The sequence below is a fragment of the Nyctibius grandis genome (assembly GCF_013368605.1).
Source record: "Nyctibius grandis isolate bNycGra1 chromosome 34 unlocalized genomic scaffold, bNycGra1.pri SUPER_34_unloc_1, whole genome shotgun sequence".
Taxonomy (NCBI): domain Eukaryota; kingdom Metazoa; phylum Chordata; class Aves; order Nyctibiiformes; family Nyctibiidae; genus Nyctibius; species Nyctibius grandis.
In genome coordinates, this window is record NW_027167468.1 from 179,134 (window position 1) to 196,575 (window position 17,442).

Here is a 17,442-nt window from a genome sequence, read left to right on the forward strand (position 1 = left end):
AGCGAGGGGAGAGGAGCCAGGCAGAGAGAGGTTAAAGGCAGTGTGGGGTGGGAGGGTGCTGAGAGCTCACTGGGGGAGAAATCTTCACAGCCCTCGACATGGTAAGTCTCTGGCTGCAGGACAATGCAGGGGCAGTTCCTGGTGGGATTACCTGAAGCTGCTGCATCCCACAGTTTACAGGATCTGTCAGGATGTCTCTCACAGTATCTCTGTGGTAGAGGAGAAGAACATGCTCCAGAGCAGGGCTTCCCTGCTGCACGGTCAGAGGGACAGAGCATGACGGCTGCCTTCTGCTGGGGACAACTGCAGGGGTGTGCAGCCAGGGGTGCCCAGGGCTGTCCTTCAGAGCAGGGTCCCTGCACCCCAGGGGTCTTTGTGGCGGGGCAGGGACTCTGCTGCCTGCCAGGGCCAGCACTCAGACTGCCTGGGGAGCTCCCTCTGGTGCTGCAGGGAGAAGCTGTGGGTGGAAGGAGTGAGCCCAGGCAGGGCAGGGTCCTTCTGCTGTCGAGAGGGTGCTGTGTGGGCCAGGGCTGCTCACAGCTCCAGATCAGCACTAGGAAACTTGCAAGGGGATGTTTCAAGAGGAAGGTCAAGGCAGGGTTTAGTATAAAGGAAAAGAGTTTTTGTGAGCCTTTGTTTTCTGTTTCCTACTTTGAGGGCAGGGGACAGGAGGGGAGTGGTTGGGGGAGTGAAAGAGAAATAGAAAAGGAGCTTTCAAGTTTCAACAAGTCACAGAGACTCCTGAGCTGTATCTTTGAGTGGTCAGTAGGACTGCTAGGAGCCTCCTAAAGTGCCTTCAGCCACTCCTCTGCCCGTGGACAGCACCAGCATCACTTTTGCTGGACCCATCAGGGTGTTCTGCATTTCTGAACCTCTAAACAGGACCATGCACACAGCCAGTGCCCTGCAAACAGGCAGGTTTGTGTAGGTGAGTGCACAGAGGTTGCAATGGGGTCTGTGAGTGCTGACAGGGAAACACCTCCCAGGAGGAAAATCTCCAGGCAGCAGGGATATGATCTGGGAATGAGAGGAAACCAAAAGCAGAAATGTTGTGGGAGGGATAGTTCAGAAAACTCCCTGTGACCCCCTCCAATGCAGACCCCTTCTCTGAGCAAGCCCCCTTGCCTCCTCTCCCACCCACCAAAGCCTCTGCCCTCAGGGCCGTGGGGTCCAGGACATGAACCCCCTCCTGTGCAGCCAGAGCTCCAGCAGAGCCGTGGTGCAGCTCTCCAGCCACGTGCCCAGTTCCCTCTGCAGAGCACAGGGGCTGAGAGCAGCTGCCCGGCAATGCTGGTGTGTGGGAGGTGGCGTGCACAGCTGGGTCAGGGTACCGCTGTCCTGAGGGCCCGGCTGCCTCTGCCCTGGCCTCTCCCAGCCACACCCTCACTGGATTTTCCCTTGTTTCTCCACTTGTCTCTGTTATTGCTGTGGTTATTTCATTCTTGCTGCCAGGCTCTCTGGGGAGGTGGAGTTTCAGCTGCAGAGTCACACACTGATCTTGTGGGTCCTTTCATGCAGGTGTGTCCAGGGAACAAGTGTCCCAGCTTTCCTCTCACCTGTGGGATCTGGTCAATACAGTCTGTGGGGCTGGGATATGAGCTGACTCCTACTGAGATGCCCTTGTTAGGACACTTGTCTGTCCCCTTGAGATGTCCTTCCAAGCTGTGAGCTGCCCTCAAGGATGCAAACCCATCTCATAGCACCTCTGTTTTATCTTAAAGTCCCATGGAGAATGCAAAATCTCTGCAACTGAGGAAATGCTGTTGGGTTGGTGAAATAAGGCATGCGTGTTGTGGGCTGGAAGTGGGGTGCTGAGACCTTGAGAAAGGGTGAGACATTTAGTGGTCTGCAGTGGATCCCTCTGCTCTCAGCAGTGTCTGGTCATTTTTCATGGTAACATGGGAGTGTGATAAACCTCCATGTCAGAAAGGTGCAAGCCCAGAGAAACTGGGAACTAGACAGAGGGACAGACCAGCTCCTCTCACTCTGCACTAAGCCACAGGCAATCCTCTTGCCTCGCAGGACTTGCTCTGTTCTCCCTGAGTGCAGCAGAAATGCTGAGGGTTTCTGACATCCAAGAATACTCCTCAAGTGAGATGGAGGGGGAGCTGTAAAAGAACCTAGAACTCTTAAACTGCCTTCTGCCCTCCCTGTTCCTTAGCACTGGGGGTGCAGATGCTGACGGGTTGTTAACAGCAGTTTCATAGGACAAAGTTGACCACCAGGACCGGTCCCTGCCCCTACCCACTTCTGCAGAGCGGGGCTGACTTATCGAGAGCCCATGGGCAACTGCCCTGCTCTTCATTGCACACGCGGCCTGCACCAACCAGGGCTCCAGCCACAGAGCTGAAGGAAGGTCTCCTAGAAAAACAAAAGGATGTGTGTGTGTTACAGTGGGGGGAGACTGTGGGAAATGGCTTTGATTTTGCATAGAGAAGTCTCCCCTAACTTGTCACTGTCTTTTTCTCCTATGACAGGTCCCCATGCCCAGAGGCACCAAATGTCCAACAGCAGCTCCATCACCCACTTCTTCCTCCTGGCATTTGCAGACACATGGGAGCTGCAGCTCTTGCACTTCTGGCTCTTCCTGGGCATCTACCTGGCTGCCCTCCTGGGTAACGGCCTCATCATCACTGCTGTAGCCTGTGACCACCACCTCCACACCTCCATGTACTTCCTCCTCCTCAACCTCTCTCTCCTTGACCTAGGCTCCATCTCCACCACTGTCCCTAAATCCATGGCCAATTCCCTCTGGGACACCAGAGACATCTCCTATGCAGGATGTGCTGCACAGGTCTTTCTGTTTGTCTTTTTCATTTCAGCAGAGTATTTTCTTCTCACCATCATGGCCTACGACCGCTACGTTGCCATCTGCAAACCCCTGCACTATGGGACCCTGATGGGCAGCAGAGCTTGTGTCCACATGGCAGCAGCTGCCTGGGCCAGTGGGCTTCTCTATGCTCTGCTTCACACGGCCAATACATTTTCACTACCCCTCTGCCATGGCAATGCCCTGGACCAGTTCTTCTGTGAAATCCCCCACATCCTCAAGCTCTCCTGCTCACACTCCTACCTCAGGGAAGTTGGACTTATTGTGGTTAGTGTCTGTTTAGCATTTGGGTGTTTTGTTTTCATTGTGCTGTCCTATGTGCAGATCTTCAGGGCCGTGCTGAGGATCCCCTCTGAGCAGGGACGGCACAAAGCCTTTTCCACGTGCCTCCCTCACCTGGCCGTGGTCTCCCTGTTTATTAGCACTGCAGCGCTTGCCTACCTGAAGCCCCCTCCATGTCCTCCCCATCCCTGGATCTGCTGGTGTCATTTCTGTACTCAGTGATGCCTCCAGCAGTGAACCCCCTCATCTACAGCATGAGGAACAAGTACCTCAAGGATGTGCTGTGGAAACTGATGACTGGGTGTTTTTCCGAAGCAATAAATGACCATCATCTTCTGCAGAGCAGTTATAATGTAACTCATTACAGGCCCAGCCTGTCTTCTTTTTTTTTTTTGGTAGTGGTGATGGCTTTTTTGTTTGTGATAATGTTGTCATCCCCTTTCTAATTCACTGTCTGCTTTTCTTTTGTGGCTGTAGAAATGAGGAGCCGTGCTCTCTGTGTGTTTAAACAAAATAAAAGACCCTGTAGTGACTATTTCTGTCCTGATATCCTTCCTCCAAGGCCTTTTTGGAGATGCAGGGACAGTTCCTTTGTGCATGGGTGGAGGGGAAAAGAGTCCCGGCGTGGCAGCACTGCCAGTGATCACCACCATCTGATCTTCCAGAGCTGTTCTCTTTCCACTTCCACACTCTCTGATCCCTTGTGTTTATGTAAGGCCTGAGTGCTGTGGCAGCTTGGTCACAGTTGTGCTGCATGGTAGTCCTGTGACCACAGGCAGGGACAGGCAATGGGCACCTCTGTGAAAGTTTTGACCTCCATAACAGTCTTCCCATAAAGAAAGGTGATGTCCTCAGGGCAGTGCCTGAAGGCTTAGGTCTTCTTCCAAAGATTCTGTCAAGAACACGCCCAAGAAAGTGGTCCACAGACAAAAACAACAGTGTGCAGCTGAACAGTGTGGGTGTGCAGGGTTGGAGCACTCAGCAGTGTCCTCACAGCCAGACCTACTGTGAGACACCTGAAGGGCCAGTGGAGCAGGGTCTGGTCTGTACTCGTGTTCACTGGACACCCCAGGGCAGCTGCCCCAGAGCAATCATCATGGACCAGCCCCTCACAACCACCGTGCCCATCACTGACCTCTCATCCAGCTTGGACAGATTCTCTGTCCCTCTATGGAAGGACATCAAATGAATAGGTCACAATTCCATGTTTGCATTGTACAGATGTAAGCACGCACATCATGTGCGTGAGGTGACATGAATCTGAGTGAGCGCAAATGCCATCAGGTCTTTCTTGGGGTTCCGTGAAGGCCTGTGGGACAGAGAGTGGGTCAAGGTCACTTCACGTTGGGAGTAACATCCCATGGAAGCCACCTGAATGCAGCCCTTGGATGTGCTTTCTTGAACTGAGGTCCCTGTGTCCATTCCTCATGATGCTGGGCATCCCAGATGAGTGTGGAGCAGGGCGATACAGCACAGGGCTGAGGTTTTTCCCATCCTCTGGGAGTGGCAACAGGAGGCCAGAGATACACTGCGTCTGCGGCAGGGCACTGCCTACTTGTGTACAAAGTAAAGACTCTGTCTCTGAATATTCCTGGGTGCATAAGGCGCCCACGAGGCCAGCTCAGATGTGGACACCTCACAGAACCCTGACATTTGTGTGTGTAACTCCAGGAACAAACTCCACCGGCCCAGTGAGATTCATATCAGCTGCCTTGGACAAGCTTGTTGCAAGTGCTCCTGTCTGCTACGTCACCCTTGCCTGTGATTCTGGATTGTGCTCTCAAAAGTGCCAGAGCAATCAGAGAGGTTCTGGGGTCCTTGGAAAAGGCAGACATCAAACTCATCTTCAAGAAGGGCAGGAGCGAGAACTGGGAGAATTACAGGTTGGTCAGCCTACCTCTGTCCCTGGGAAGGGGATGGGACATGTCCTCCTGCAGCCATTTCCAGGCACTTGAAGGACAAGAAAGGGATTGCTGAACCAAAATGGGCAGGGGAAAGAAAGGCATGTTATGTGCATGGAGTTTTGAAAGGCCTTAGACATGGTGTCCCATGGTGTCCTTATAGGCATAGTGGTGCTTCTGGTCTGAAGAAGTGGACGATGGGTAGGAAGTTGTCTGGACGATCAAGCCCAAATATCATCAGTGGTACAAAGTTCTCCATGCAGCCAGTTACATCAGTGACCAGCACTTGGGCCAACACTGTTGAACATCTTTATTATTCCCCTGTATGATGTGATAAGCGCACTTTCAACTCCTTTGTGGATGATGCAAAGCTGGGTGGAGGCCTTGAACAACCTCATCTGGCTCACCCTGCCTTGAGCAGAAGTGTGAGAAAAGATCTTGTTCAGGGCTCTCTTCAAACCTGAGTTTTTCTAGGATTTAATGAATCTTTCCCTTGGACAGGTTTTTGAAGACAGAGTAGATGGAAGAAGAAGAAAAAGAAAAGAGGCAGAAAAGGAGATATAAAAGTTGTCAAAATAAATACAGCAGTTCCTGTAAAGCATGTTTCTCCACTCAAATCATGAGTAGGAAATATATTGGGTAAATTTGATAAATCAAGCAGACTTTTATCTGGTCAGGTCCTGGGCCATAGGAGGGTGATGGTTGGGTATGGTATTATGAGGTCAATTGTTTCTCAGAAACTCGTAATCCAGCAGGAAGTGTATGGCTGTGAAGGGGACTGTGAGGTCAGTTCTGTGTCTGGAGGTGATAGGCCAGCAGCAGGAACATGGCTGGGAAAGTACCTCTGCCAAAGTTCCCCATAGGCCCTATCCAGGAAGAGGGCTTGGATATGGGTTGTCATCTTCATTCTGCCTGAGTACATGATGGGACAGCAGCAGGCACATGGTCGTTTCTATCTGAGGAGCGGAAAGGCCAGCAGCAGTTACGTGACTTAGAAGATGGTGGTGAGGTTACTTGTCTCTGGTCAGGTGAAAGACCACAAGAAGGCTAACAGGTTGGGTCCCCTGCTTGAAGGTTAGTTTCTGAGATGGTAGAGCTTTCCTTGGTGGTAGGAAAAAGAGAGAGAGAGGAAAAATGTCACAAAGTGCAAATTGGAAAGTCAGGACTGGATATTAGGAGGAAGAAATGTCACTTGAAGTGTAGTGCTGTGGTGCAAGAGGTCACCCAGAGGGATTCTGGATCAGCCCACGGTTTTGTGTTTCAAAGAACAGCCAGTGAGGGTGGAGACATATCAGTGAAGATATGGAAATGGTAGTTTGAGAACAAGACGGGGAAGCAAGATGGGTGCCTACAGCCTGCAGGGAAAGAGGGGCAGGTGTAGGACGGTGTAGAACAGCCTGTGATGGAGATGGCCAAGGGCGCTGGTAAGGCTGAAAGGCACCAACAGAACCCAGGTCTTTGTCCCCTTGCCTATGGCAGTCGTCTCTGCCTCTAAGGCCTATGAGAAGGCACGTTGTCCTCATGGTACCCAGGTCTCGTTGCCTCCTTGCAGCCCCATGGGGAAGATGGAAGTAGTTGTACCATTGTTGTCCTTCACTCGGCCTTGCACACCCCACATCCAACAGTCCTAGGAAATGCCCTGAGCTGTGCGTGAGGGACAGGATCCCCCTTCCCATTGTCTTGAGGTCAGGGCTTGGCCCTTCTGCTTCATAAAGCAAACCAAGGGTTTTCTCACCATCAGAGCCACCTGCACAGTGCCTTGGCCTACCTGTAATCACAGCCTCCAATTATGTGCTCTAACGAGTGCCTGGGGAGGCTTTGTCACTAGTGGCTTTCAGTGGGGCCCATTAATACTTCATGTATTTTGGTTTTGCCTTTTGCCTCCTTGAAAACTTTGTTCAGTCTCTTCTCTTCATGCCCTTAGCCTCAAATACACCATGGGCTCATTAAAACACCAAAAGCCCTAACAAGCCATGTCTATTCCATCATTTTCCTCAAGTCTTGAAGACTTGTATAGCTGATCAGAGAGGTTTCAGGAGGGTAGGTAAAGAGGACGTTTTCAACGAGCACTTTGAAGAAGTGATAGAAGAGTTCTCCAACAGATGTTGATGCAGAGTGTCTCCTAAGGAGGTGTGGACAGGTAGGAAAAGCAGTCTCTTGAGGCTAGACATGGTATGGACAACCTTGCTCCTCACCTCTCCCACCTCACTCCTTCGCTTATTGGCCCCCTGGCAATTACATCACTTTTCTTTACATCAGACTTCCCCACTGGAGTCTGCACCTGATTGTCACATCTTCTTTGCAGCAATTCCTACCTGCTTTCCTCAGAGAACTGGATGTGAACAGGCACATGGGGTTGGTTTTTGAATTGAAGCAATGAAAAAAAAAAAGAAAAAAGAAAACACAGTAGAACTTAATGAACAATAAAATACACTTCTCAGCTGTATGGTTAGTTGAAGCGACTTCCAATGAGGTGCATCACCACAATTGAAGTGGTGAGTATGAGGGAGTATGAGAGAGACTACGAAAGCCAACTAAGTTTTAGCTCCCTGAAGCTCAAAGCAGGATGATAGGTGAGAAGGATCTGAATGATCAAAGAGTAAGAGGAGGAAGACCTCTGGAGAGCAATGGAAAGTGCACGTGTCCAGATAGGCTTCTGAAGGGATGACTTCAGACGTGGGCAGTTTAATAAGGACAGGTAGAAACACCTGGAAGGTTAGGGAGGTCAAATACATGGCATGATAGACAGAGCACTGGCAATGCAAGCACAGGATATGGTCAATGTTTCTTCTCCCATATTTCATACACATTCTGAAAATTCGTATTTTGGCAGGATACAAATTCCATGGACATTTTATTGAAAGTATTGAATCCTTTCAGATAATTAAAAAGTGTTTATTTGATTTTGGTTTTGGGGGGGGTTTTTTGTTTGTTTGGTTTTTTTTTAGTATTGAGAGCAGTTCTCAGGTTTCCAGGCAGAGCTCCATGGTCTGACCATGAGTACCCAGTGAAAGCCTCTAGAGACCCCAGTGTATCTGAGGTATTTGACCAGGACTGGCAGATATCAGAGAAGACTAACAGAGCCATGTTGCTTCCATCCTTTACACCTAGTCTTCAAGACTTGTACACTTAATTAGATAAGTTTCAAGAGTATAGTTAAAGGGGAAGGTAGGTAAAGAGCAATTTGAAGTGATAGAAGAATTCTTCAATTGATATTGATGCAGAGTGTCTCCTAAGGAGGTGTAGGCAGTCTCCTTGAGGTCCATCACTGCATAGATAACCTCGATCCTCACCTTCCCAACCCCTCCATATCTCTGTTTGCATGTTTGGCTATGTTAGTGGAAAATACATATCTATATGGCACACAGAGGGTTTAGGTCCCTCCCAGAGCAGGTGTCTGATGGGAGGGGTTTAGGTCTCTCCCTTTGATTTGCAGGTATCTCCAGATGTTGACCTTGGATCCCCTCATCTCCCCAGCTACCCCAGAAACAGACAAACGCACACACACACAAATGGGTCCGGGATGGACTACTCTTGAGCTTGAAGATCGTAGAATCATAGAATGACTTGATTTGGAAGGGGCTCAAGAATCATCGAGTCCAACTCCCTGCTCCTCACAGGACTACTTAAAACTAAATGATATGACTAAAAGCGTCATCCAGGCGTTCCTTGAACTCTGACAGGATTGGTGCCATGACCACTTCCCTGGAAAGGCTGTTCCAGTGACCGTCCACCCTCTCAGAAAAGAATCTAATGTCCAATCTGAACTTCCCCTGATGCAGCCTCATTCCTTTCCCACGTGTCCTATCACTAGTCACCAGAGAGATGAGATCAGCACCTCCCTCTTCACTGCCCGCCTTGAAGAACTTGTAGGCTGTGATGAGGCCCCAGCCGAGCCCCAGCTGTGTCCCATGCAGGGGTCTGCAGACAGCCCTGATCTGGGCTCTGCCAAGGTCTGGGCAAGAAGAGAGGTCGCGCAGGGCTGGCTGTTCCCCTGACACAGGCTCCGAGTGCCACAGGAGGAGGAGGATGGCCAGAGAGCAAACCTCACCTGTAAACTGGGGTGAGTGGCCAGTGCTGGAAATGGCGATGTGAGAGACAAAAGCTCTGGGGCACATTCCCAGTGTGTCCATACCACCAAGGGCACAGACTGGCCTCCTGTCTCCTGCACCTGCATGTCTGCACCTCACACCCACTGGAGTGTGTCCTCATGGTCACACAGCTCAGCCAACGTTGCTGTTGTCCTCTGCTGGACACTTTCCAGCTCAGTCCAGTCCCTCCCCAGCTTTCCCCACAACCCCTGCTTTCTCTCCAGCCCAGCCAAGAAGAGCAGCCCAGTCTGGGCTGGCCCCACGGCACTGCCCACCACAGGGTGCTGCAGAGCTCTGGGCACTCACCTCACAGCCCCAACCCCTCTGAAGAGCACAGAAGGTGCTGGAGGGCAGAGATCGGTCTCAGCCTCCCCCACAGCTCCAGGACTGCAGGCTGAACATGGCACAAGGAAATGGAGATCACTGGTATCAACTCCAGGAGAACCCTACCACAGATGGCCTGTGCTCCCTCAGTGCCAGCCCCTCTCCCCAGGCCAGCACAAGAGTCCTGCTCCAGCAACAGACCAGCCTGCCCCAAATGGGTGCCTGCAGAAGGATGTTTCTCTTTCTCATGGATTCCTCCCTGCAGGCACACAAATGCTGCCTTGCTTTTCTCCAGGGACATCCTTTTTCCCTGGTGAGCATATATGGGCTGGGCTGGGCTGGTTGGCTGATCCTGGTTCCCACCCTGTGCTCCCTGCAGGGCCCTGAGCTGGTCTGTGGTGCCTTGTGAGGCCATGGGGTGATCCTGCAGTGGCCATGCTGGTCAGAGTGGGAAGCAGACGCAGCTGGATGGGGATCACGCTGCTGAGCCCCCTTCCATCTTCCCTGATTGCTCATAAGCCAAGGACAAGGCTGGGCAGGACCATGGGATGTCTCCAATGGCACAAAAGGCAGGGGAGGACTGCACTGCATCCAGTCCACAGGGTTTCCAGGAAGGTGGGCTGACCCATTTTCCAGTTTCATGTCCCTTGGGCTTGCAGGGTCCTCATTAGCCCATGGGCTCCTCACATTCTCCTTTCCTTCAGCGAGACTCCAACTTGCATGGTCACTCCTTTAATGAGATGCCAGTCACTGCCCACCCAAACTGACATACTTTTCTTGGAGATCCCCTGAGTTCTTCTGGCAGTTCCAAGTTCCTCTCCAGGATAGCATTGGCCATCAGCCCCACCGCAAGCGTCACTGTGCCAGGCAGGTAAGTCAAAGACCATTTGTCATCTGTTTGGACATGTGCCACCAAGAAGGGAGATCTAGGTCCAGCTCTTGGTCCCAAACAGATCCCCCTGGGACTCTGTCTGTCCCCTTGAATCTGTGCAGAACCCCAGAACACCAAGAGGACTTTTCATAGAGCAGTGCCTTGGGTGTGTTCCTGGCACGAGCTCTGGAAGGAGGGGTCCAGCCTCTGACCCTGCCCTGAGGAGTCCCTTTAGTGACAGTGGTGCCAGCAGGGAGGCCAGCTCTGACACAGTGCTTCATGAGGCCTGCTCCTGCCTCCAGCCGCAGGGATGCCAGTGTAGAGACAGCAGGACTGTCACAAGTTACCTGAGACCTTAAAGGTAACACAAAGGCAAGTGTCCAGAAGGAATCTGTGGAAGTGAGGGGAGACCAGCACTGGAAAGGCTGTGTCCTGCTGCTGTCCTTGGCCATGGCTCCAGGGAAGCAGAAGCCCTGATGATGCACAGGCAGCAGAGAGGGAGTGCCCACTGAGGCAGCAAGGGGCCATGGGGGCTGCTCCTCCATGGGGCAGCTGGTCATTTGCCTCCTGAACCCCTCCTGCATGCTGGGGCTGCTTCCCCAGCACCCGAGGAGATTTGAAGAGATGGAAGCTGAGACAAATAATATTCTACTGGTTTCTTTATTGATTTTACGTAAACGGGGAGGCTGGATCCATATGTACGTGAAGTCTTTCTGTCAAGACAGAAACAAGTGTGTGTCAGGGAAGGTTATGGAGCAGATCATCTTTATTGACAACACGTGGCATGTACAGGACTACCAGGCGATCAGGCCCAGTCAGCGTGGGTTTATGAAAGGCAGCTCCTGCCTGACTAGCCTGATCTCCTTCTGTGACAAGGTGACACCTTACTGGATGAGGGAAAGGTTGTGGATGTTGTCTACCTAGACTTTAGTAAAGCCTTTGACACTGTCTCCCATAGCACTCTCCTGGAGAAACTGACTGCTCATGGCTTGGATGGGCGTACACTTCACTGGGTGAAAAACTGGCTGGATGGCCGGGCCCAAAGAGCTGTCATGAAAAGAGTTAAATCAAGTTGGCAGCCGGTCACAAGTGGTGTTCCCCAGGGCTTAGTATTGGGGCCAGTTCTGTTCAATATCTTTATCAACGATCTGGACGAGGGGATCGAGTGCACCCTCAGTAAGTTTGCAGATGAGGCCAAGTTGGGTGGGACTGTTGATCTGCTGGAGGGTAGGAAGGCTCTGCAGAGGGATCTGGACAGGCTGGGTCAATGGGACAAGGCCAACTGTATGAGGTTCGACAAGGCCAACTGTATGAGGTTCAACAAGGCCAAGTGTCAGGTTCTGCACTTGGGGCACAAGAACCCCGTGCACCACTACAGGCTTGGGGAAGAGTGGCTGGAAAGCTGCCTGGCGGAAAAGGACCTGGGGGTGTTGGTCAACAGCCAGCTGAACATGAGCCAGCAGTGTGCCCAGGCGGCCAAGAAGGCCAACAGCATCCTGACTGGTATCAGAAATCGTGTGGCCAACAGGACAAGGGCAGGGATCGTTCCCCTGTACTCTGCACTGGTGAGGCTGCACCCCAAATACTGTGTTCACTTTTGGGCCCTTCACTACAAGTGTCCTGGTTTAGCCTAAACCAGGCCGATTTTCCTTTCGGTGATTTTTACTTTCAGCTAAGTCTCCTCTAAGTAACTGCACTTTCTGAAACTAACTGCATGTTTTTGCAGATAGTGTCTGCTTCCAGGACTGATAACGCTCGAAGTTTGTAGTTATCGCTGAGGCACCGGTAGGGATGTTGTGCAGAAAGGCTCTTACTGTACTTGTTCTTGAGAGAAACCAAGGTCACTGCTGAATTCCTCACTGCTTACGAGTGAAGAGCCGAAGGGGGGTCGCAGCTGCAGGGGGGAGCGGACAGGGCAGGTGACCCAAAATTGACCAACGAGGGTATTCCATCCCATACACGTCATTCTCAGTATAAAGCGGGGGGATCACGAGGGTCTCGCTCTCTTTCTGCTATGGCCGGTGTCCAGGGAGGACTCCGTCTGTTTTCCTGCTGCCCCCGATCCCGAACCGTGCGTTCCTGAATCCAGCTCTCGACCATTGCTAGGCCCAGCCTGGGCCTTCCCGGAGCCTGCCCTGCAGTGCCGGTGGTGACGTGGCTGACTTCAGGGGAGCTCAATCTTGGTTTTGTATATATATTTGTATATATTTGATTATTTCTATTATTATTATTATACTTTTTTTTTCATTATTATAGTTTATTAAAACTGTTTTAATTTTCCAACCCAGAAGTCTCTCTCCCTTTTCCCTTTCCCTTTCCCTCTGGGGGGAGTGGGGGGGATAACAGAGGGCATCTGCCGCAGGTTTAATCGCCAGCTCAGCTTTAAACCGTGACAGATTTATTGGCGCCCAACGTGGGGGCTTGAGAGAAGCTCCGACAGGTTGCTCTGATAAGTCGAATCCCAGCTCCAGTGGGAGGAGACCCGGAGAGCTCAGCCAAGAGAGTATCAGATTTCTTCCTTTGAGATTTACGAGGGGTTGGAAATTAAAACCGATAGCTAAGATGATAATGTTATTTGTGAGCCTTGTGTTACCTCTTTTCTTTATAAAGCTTGTTTTAGAGTTATGTGTAATGATACCTTATTTGCCGTATGCGCTGTGTGTTAGTGCTTTCATATGGTTTAACAGGGCGTGCTGGTCGAAATGTGTCATTTTGGTATGGGTTTTGATACTGATTTATGTCATGATAAACTGGGCAGTTATTATTCCGATCTCTTATCTCTATGATACAATGATGGGCAGCTTTAATCGCGAATCGGTAGCTGCGCACACCGGGCGTCTTTTAACTGATTTTGATAGTATCTGCTCCTTTTTTGTCAAGCTGATTCCTGCAAAATTCGAACAGGGCATGTCGTTATTTTCGTGTGTCCTGAATGTGTTACTGGTGTGCTATGTGATTAGATGTCAGTGCAGCAACAGCGGGAGGTATCATGCTGCCCCGGTAACCAGGAGAAAACACCGAAAGAAATCAGCTCATAAAGTGAAGGATGATGACTCAGAGGCTTCTAAGGCAGAGCCAGCACAGGACCCAGGTGAGGGCCCTTCTCAGTCAGAGTCAGGGCCTGACACAGAGGGGGGTTTCCTTGATCGTCTTTTTAAAGAAGGCCCATTACACAAGAAGGACAAGAAAGGTCCTTCTAAAGCAGAACAATCACAGGAGGACTCGGACTCGGAAGTAGAGATAACCTACCACTCCTTATCCCTGAAAGAACTGCGAAATATAAGAAAAGATTTTAGTCGTTATGACGGTGAGCCAATAATTACCTGGTTGCTCCAATGCTGGGATAATGGGGCAGATAGCATAGAATTGGATGGTAGAGAAGCCAGACAGTTGGGATCCCTGTCCAGAGATGGTGGTATTGATAAGATGCTTCCAAGAAGGTCGAACAGTATCAGTCTCTGGAGGCGACTCTTGTCAGCTGTAAAGAGCAGGTATCCCTATAAAGATGATGTTATGAGCCACCTAAGCAAATGGACCACTATAGAAAAAGGTATTAACTACCTTAGAGAACTAGCTGTGCAAGAGATCATTTATAAACACCCTCAGGACATTGTAGATCCTGTAAATCCTGATGAAGTGGAATGCAACCGATCCATGTTCCGGAAGGTTGTGCAGAGTGCTCCACCAACACATGCCCATACATTGTCAATATTAGTCTGGGGAGAAGATGCTATGGCACGACCTAATGTGGGCAAAATGGCTAACTATATGCGACAGTATGAAGATAGTATTTCTTCCCCACTGCAGGCCCGTGTCTCGGCTGTGGAAAAACTGACTAAGGAAAACAAGGACTCATTGAAACAACTGTCAGAAAAACTGTCCAGGATCGAGAATAAACTTGACTCTCTACCTACACAGGCCCGTGTTGCAGCCTTTAGGAGGAAACGCCCTCCTACTGGACCGGCTCAAAGGAAACGGAACACGTCACGAGGTATCCTGTGGTTTACCCTGCGTGATTATGGGGAGGACATGAACAGATGGCATGGACAACCTACCAGTACCCTACAGGCACGAGTACGTGAGTTGCAAGCTAACAGAAATACCAGTGAGAATTTTCCTAGGAGGATGGCTGCTCCAGTTACCAATGAGCAGGACCCCAGTCAGGGTAGATGGGCCTCAAATCCCTTTTTTCCAAGAGTGAATAGGGGAAATGAAGGTCCAGTCCCCGTGAGCTGCACGAATCCAATCTTTAATTAGAGGGGCCCTGCCTCTAGCCAGGAGGAGTAGAGGGATAACCAGATTTATTGGACTGTGTGGATTCGATGGCCTGGCACATTAGAACCACAAAAGTATCGAGCCCTGGTAGACACTGGTGCACAGTGCACCCTCATGCCATCGAATCATAAAGGGACAGAATCTGTCAGTATTTCGGGAATAACAGGGGGATCTCAAGAGTTATCTGTATTGGAGGCCGAAGTGAGCCTAACTGAAAATGAATGGAAAAAGCACCCCATTGTGACTGGCCCAGATGCTCCGTGCATCCTTGGCATAGACTACCTTAAGAAAGGGTATTTTAAGGACCCAAAAGGATATAGATGGGCCTTTGGTGTAGCAGCTGTAGAGACGGAGGACATTAAACAGCTGTCTACCTTGCCTGGCCTCTCAGAGGATCCTTCTGTTGTGGGGTTGCTGAAAGTTGAAGAACAACAGGTGCCAATTGCTACTGCCACGGTGCACCGACGACAATATCGCACCAATCGAGACTCCCTGATCCCCATTCATAAACTGATTAGACAATTAGAAAATCAAGGAGTGATTAGCAAGACTCGCTCACCCTTTAATAGTCCTATATGGCCAGTGCAAAAGTCTAATGGAGAATGGAGATTAACTGTGGACTATCGTGGCCTAAATGAAGTTACGCCACCTCTGAGTGCTGCTGTGCCAGACATGCTAGAACTTCAATACGAACTGGAGTCAAAGGCAGCCAAGTGGTACGCCACTATAGACATTGCTAATGCATTTTTCTCTATTCCCTTGGCACCAAAGTGCAGGCCACAGTTTGCTTTTACCTGGAGAGGTATCCAGTACACCTGGAATCGACTGCCCCAGGGGTGGAAACACAGTCCTACTATTTGCCATGGACTGATCCAGACTGCACTAGAAAAGGGTGGAGCTCCAGAACATTTGCAATACATTGATGACATCATTGTGTAGGGTGATACAGCAGCAGAAGTTTTTGACAAAGGGGAGAAAATAATTCAAATTCTTCTGCAAGCTGGTTTTGCCATAAAAAGAGGCAAGGTCAAGGGGCCTGCCTGGGAGATCCAGTTTTTAGGGATTAAATGGCAAGATGGGCGTCGCCAGATCCCGATAGAGGTGATCAACAAAATAACAGCTATATCCGCACCAACTAACAAAAAGGAAACACAAGCCTTCTTAGGCATTGTGGGTTTCTGGAGAATGCATATTCCAGATTACAGCCAGATTGTACGCCCTCTTTATCAGGTGACCAGAAAGAAAAATGATTTTCAGTGGGGCCCTGAACAACAACAGGCTTTTGAACAGATTAAACAAGAGATTGTGCATGCAGTAGCCCTTGGACCAGTCCGTACGGGACAAGATGTTAAAAATGTGCTCTACACCTCAGCTGGGGACAATGGTCCTACCTGGAGCCTCTGGCAGAAAGTGCCAGGGGAGACTCGAGGTCGACCCCTAGGATTTTGGAGTCGAGGATACAAGGGCTCCGAGGCCAATTACACCCCAACTGAAAAAGAGATACTAGCATCATATGAAGGAGTTAGAGCTGCCTCAGAGGTAATTGGTACTGAAGCACAGCTTCTCCTGGCACCCCGATTACCAGTACTAGGCTGGATGTTCAAGGGTAAGGTTCCTACTACTCATCATGCAACTGATCCTACATGGAGTAAATGGATTGCATTAATTACACAGAGGGCTCGAATAGGAAACCCTAATCGCCCAGGAATCTTAGAAGTGATTATGGACTGGCCAGAAGGCAAAGACTTTGGAATGCCACCAGAAAAGGAGGTGACACGTGCTGAAGAAGCCCCACCGTATAATGAACTACCAGAGGATGAAAAGCAGTATGCCCTGTTCACCGATGTATCCTGCCGTCTTGTAGGAAAGCATCGGAAGTGGAAAGCTGCTGTATGGAGTCCCATACGACGAGTCACAGAAGCCACAGAAGGACAAGGTGAATCAAGTCAATTCGCAGAGGTAAAAGCCATCCAGCTGGCTTTAGACATTGCTGAACGAGAAAAGTGGCCAAGGCTGTATCTTTATACTGACTCATGGATGGTGGCAAATGCCTTGTGGGGGTGGTTAAAACAGTGGAAGCGAAGCAACTGGCGGCGTAAAGGTAAACCTATTTGGGCTGTTGAACTGTGGCAAGATATTGCTGCTCGGCTAGAGAAACTAGTCGTGAAGGTACGTCATGTAGATGCTCACGTACCTAAAAGTCGGGCAACTGAGGAACATCGAAACAACCAACAAGCGGATCAAGCTGCTAAAGTGTTCCAAATAGATTTGGACTGGGAACATAAAGGTGAACTATTTTTAGCTCGGTGGGCTCATGACACTTCAGGTCATCAAGGGAGAGATGCAACATACAGATGGGCTCGTGACCGAGGGGTGGACTTCACTATGGACTCTATTGCACAGGTTATCCATGATTGTGAAACATGCGCCGCAATTAAGCAAGCCAAACGGTTAAAACCTTTGTGGTATGGGGGACGGTGGTTGAAATATAAATATGGGGAGGCCTGGCAAATTGACTACATCACACTCCCTCAGACCCGCCAGGGTAAACGCTATGTGCTTACCATGGTGGAGGCGACCACCGGATGGTTGGAAACATACTCTGTGCCCCATGCCACTGCCCGGAACACTATCCTGGGCCTTGAAAAGCAAATCTTGTGGCGACATGGCACACCAGAGAGAATTGAGTCGGACAATGGGACTCATTTCAAAAACAGTCTCACAGACAACTGGGCCAAAGAGCATGGCATTGAATGGGTATATCACATCCCCTATCATGCACCAGCCTCTGGGAAAATTGAACGGTATAATGGGCTGTTAAAAACTACCCTAAAAGCAATGGGAGGTGGAACCTTTAAAAACTGGGAT

At 50.2% G+C, this 17,442-nt stretch overlaps 1 pseudogene; it reads left to right on the forward strand.

Moving 5' to 3' along the window:
* The first annotated feature begins 2,500 nt into the window (after positions 1-2,500).
* Positions 2,501-17,442, forward strand: part of LOC137676991 (olfactory receptor 14C36-like) — a 28,756-nt pseudogene continuing 13,814 nt past the window's right edge.